Source organism: Lynx canadensis, chromosome B2, assembly GCF_007474595.2.
Source record: "Lynx canadensis isolate LIC74 chromosome B2, mLynCan4.pri.v2, whole genome shotgun sequence".
Lineage (NCBI taxonomy): Eukaryota > Metazoa > Chordata > Mammalia > Carnivora > Felidae > Lynx > Lynx canadensis.
In genome coordinates this window covers 11,151,247-11,154,502 of record NC_044307.1, presented here as the reverse complement: position 1 = coordinate 11,154,502, position 3,256 = coordinate 11,151,247, and positions in this window count along the sequence as shown.

Here is a 3,256-nt window from a genome sequence, read left to right as displayed (position 1 = left end):
ATGAAGAGATGGGGCTAAATATTATTCATAAATTATTTGGCAAGTTTCACAAAGAAGATAGGATCTTATAGACACTTTCACATACATCCTGGCAAAGGATACTTCTTAACTCAGTTGTGAAATATCCCCTCAACGCATTAGTGAAGGTGGTTTCCATTGGAGCGGAAGAAGCTGGTCTGGATTTCCTCGTCATGTGATGGGTGCCTGGAGTCAAAACTATTGTAAGGCTCCCTATTTCTCTGATGTTGTTCTTCAAAACGAATGTTTCTCACCTTGTTTTTTTTTTCTTAAGTTTATTTATTTTTGAGGGGGGGAGGGGCAGACAGAGAGAGAGAGAGAGAGAGAGAGAGAGAATTCCAAACAGCTTCTGTGCTATCAGTGCAGAGCTCAATGTGGGGCTTAATCTCAGGAACCGTGAGATCATGACCTGAGCCAAGGTCAAGAGTCAGACGCTCAACCACCTGAGCCACCCAGGTGCCCCCTGACCTCTTCCAACCTACAGTTTGCAATCTGTTAAGCAGAGCCGCCAGGTGAAACCTTGACATCTCTTTGTCGTGAATATTTTGCCTCTACTTGGTCCCTCAGTCAGTGTGCGGGAGATAGGCCATCTGAGTTGCTGAAGCTCGGTTAGGAGAGGACTCAAGTGATACCCTCGGTGCCGAGCTGTCTAGCAAAGTCCCGGTTCCTCGGTGCCCATTGGCAGATGCCAGGCATCAAGAGATGTGCAGAGCACAGGAGGGGATAGGAGGACACCTCCAACACACGTCTCTGAATTGGGGAAATATGTATGTCATTTTGACTCCTCCTCCCACAAAATCTGTGGTTGCCATGGTGATGGGAAAGGACTAACCGTGGGAGAGGGTTATAAAATATTTCACTGTGGGAAGTACTTTATAGGAATGTAAATCAGCTTTGTTCAAAAGGGCACTTTTTCTTTTTTTACCCCTTCCCCCACCCTGTGGTAACCATCTGTTTGTTATATAGTTAAGAGTTAAGGGAACTTTTGACCTAGATGGATATTAATAAATTAGCTAGTATGATGTTTAGCTAAATGGGAAAATATCAGTAAATACCTTCAGAGGCTCTGACACACCTATCATCTTGTCTTTTTTTATGTAGTCCCAGAGACCAGACTGGCTACAGATCGTAGATTCCAATGTTGGTAACACAGAGAATCAGTGCAGGCTTAAACACCACTGTTCACTTTTATATTTTTTACAGCTTATTTATTTTGGTGGGGAGAAGGGGCAGAGAGAGAGAGGGAGAGAGAGAATTCCAGGCAGGTTCCCCACTATCAGTGCAGAGCCCCATGTGGGGCTTGAACTCACTAACCGTGAGATCATGACCTGAACTGAATTTGGAGGCTTAACCACGTGAGCCACCCAGAGGCCCCTACTTTTAATTTGTTTGGGATAAAGCAACCAGTATTTAGGATATTGGTCAGTCTGGAATTCTTTTTTTTTTTTTTTTAACAGCTTTTTTTTAAATCTATTTTTGAGAGAGAGCGAGAGACAGAGCATGAGTTGGGGGGAGGGGCAGAGAGAGGGAGACAGAATCTGAAGCAGGCACCGGGCTCTGAGCTGTCAACACGGAGTCCAATGTGGGGCTCAAACTGACAAACCGTGAGATCATGGCTTGAACTGAAGTTAGATGCTCACTCGACTGAGCCACCCAGGTGCCCCGATCAATCTGGAATTCTAGGGTGACATCATGTCTTCCAACATGCTTTATCTGTGGTAACCATTTGGGGTTATTTCTCCTTCTTCATAGTGCCCGAGCATATCCTCACATCGCACTAACCATTCTGTCCAGAATGCTGATTATCTTGCCCATCTCCGCACCAGAGGATTAGTGCCTGAGGGCATAATCTTTATATCCCCACTGCTTAGTACATTGCTTAACAGAGAGTGAGCACATAGGAAATATTTATTGAGTAAATTCTTGCCAAAAAAGAAAAATCAAAGAAATTTAAAAGGTTTTTTTGTTTGTTTTTTTTGTTTTTTTCCCTCTAATTGATAGACTTCCTTTTCCAGTATGGTTGAGTAAGCTCCAACCGGCCAATCTTTCTAGAGAAAACAACTCTAATCTGGACACATACACCAACACCAAGAAACCTTGCTGGCCACAAGATTTCATTGGTAAATTCTACCAAACGTTTAAAAAGAAATAACATCAATATTATATCAAGTCTTTCAGAAAATAAAAGCAGAAGGAACATTTCCCAACTTGTTTTATGAGGCTAGCCCAACCCCGGGGCCAGAAACTGCCAAAGATGTGACAAAAAAAAAAAAAGATAAACTCATAAACTTCATACCTAATCAAAATGCATTTAAAGATTTATTTATTTTTGAGAATGAGAGCGCGAGTGGGGAAGGGGAGACGGTGGGGGTGGGTGGGGAACAGAGGGTCTGAAGCAGGCTCTGCACTGACAGGATTGACAGCCGGGAGCCCGATGTGGGACTCAAACTCACCAGCCGTGACATCGTGACCTGAGCTGATGTTGGACCCTCAACTGACTGAGCCACCCAGGTGCACCCAAAATGCATTTAAATAGTCTCCTGTGTACTTGTATAGACAGTGCTTCAGCAAATTTAGTAAATTCATAGAAAGTATTTCTTGAATGTTTATTTATTTATTTTGAGAGAGAGAGAGAGCAAGGGAGGGGCAGAGAGAGAGAGGGCGAGAGAGAATCCCAAACAGGCTCTGCACTGTCAGCACAGAGCCCGACTCAAGGCTCCAACTCACGAGCAGTAAAACCATGACCTGAGCCGAACTCAAGAGTCAGAGGCTTAACTGACTGAGCCACCTAGGTGCCCCCATATAAAATATTTCTTACTGATGTACCAGAAAATAAAAGGTGCCGACTTTAAGATTTATACTTTAGTGTCCTCCAGGGGTGATAGAACCTTGTGGAAATTAACTCCAAAATGCAATGGAGTTGGCCCCTTGTATCATCAGTTTCACGGTTAGTCCAGATACATCCATCAGTGGTTTGAAAATGGAAATGAATTGCAGGGAGTCGTGCATCTGGGGAGAAAGGTCATTTGGCTGAAGCCTATTTTGGAACACTTTGCTCATCAGAGTGCAAAAATGGCTAAAGAAATTGGAGCCAGAAGTCCCTCTGATTCTACCACGTGTCACCACACAGCTCACAGACCTGCTAATGTTGATTTCACATATTAATAGCAGCTCTTCTCGCCTGTTAAGCAGTGGTGCCAAACTGCCCTCATGATTGGCAGAAAAATGTACCCCGAAA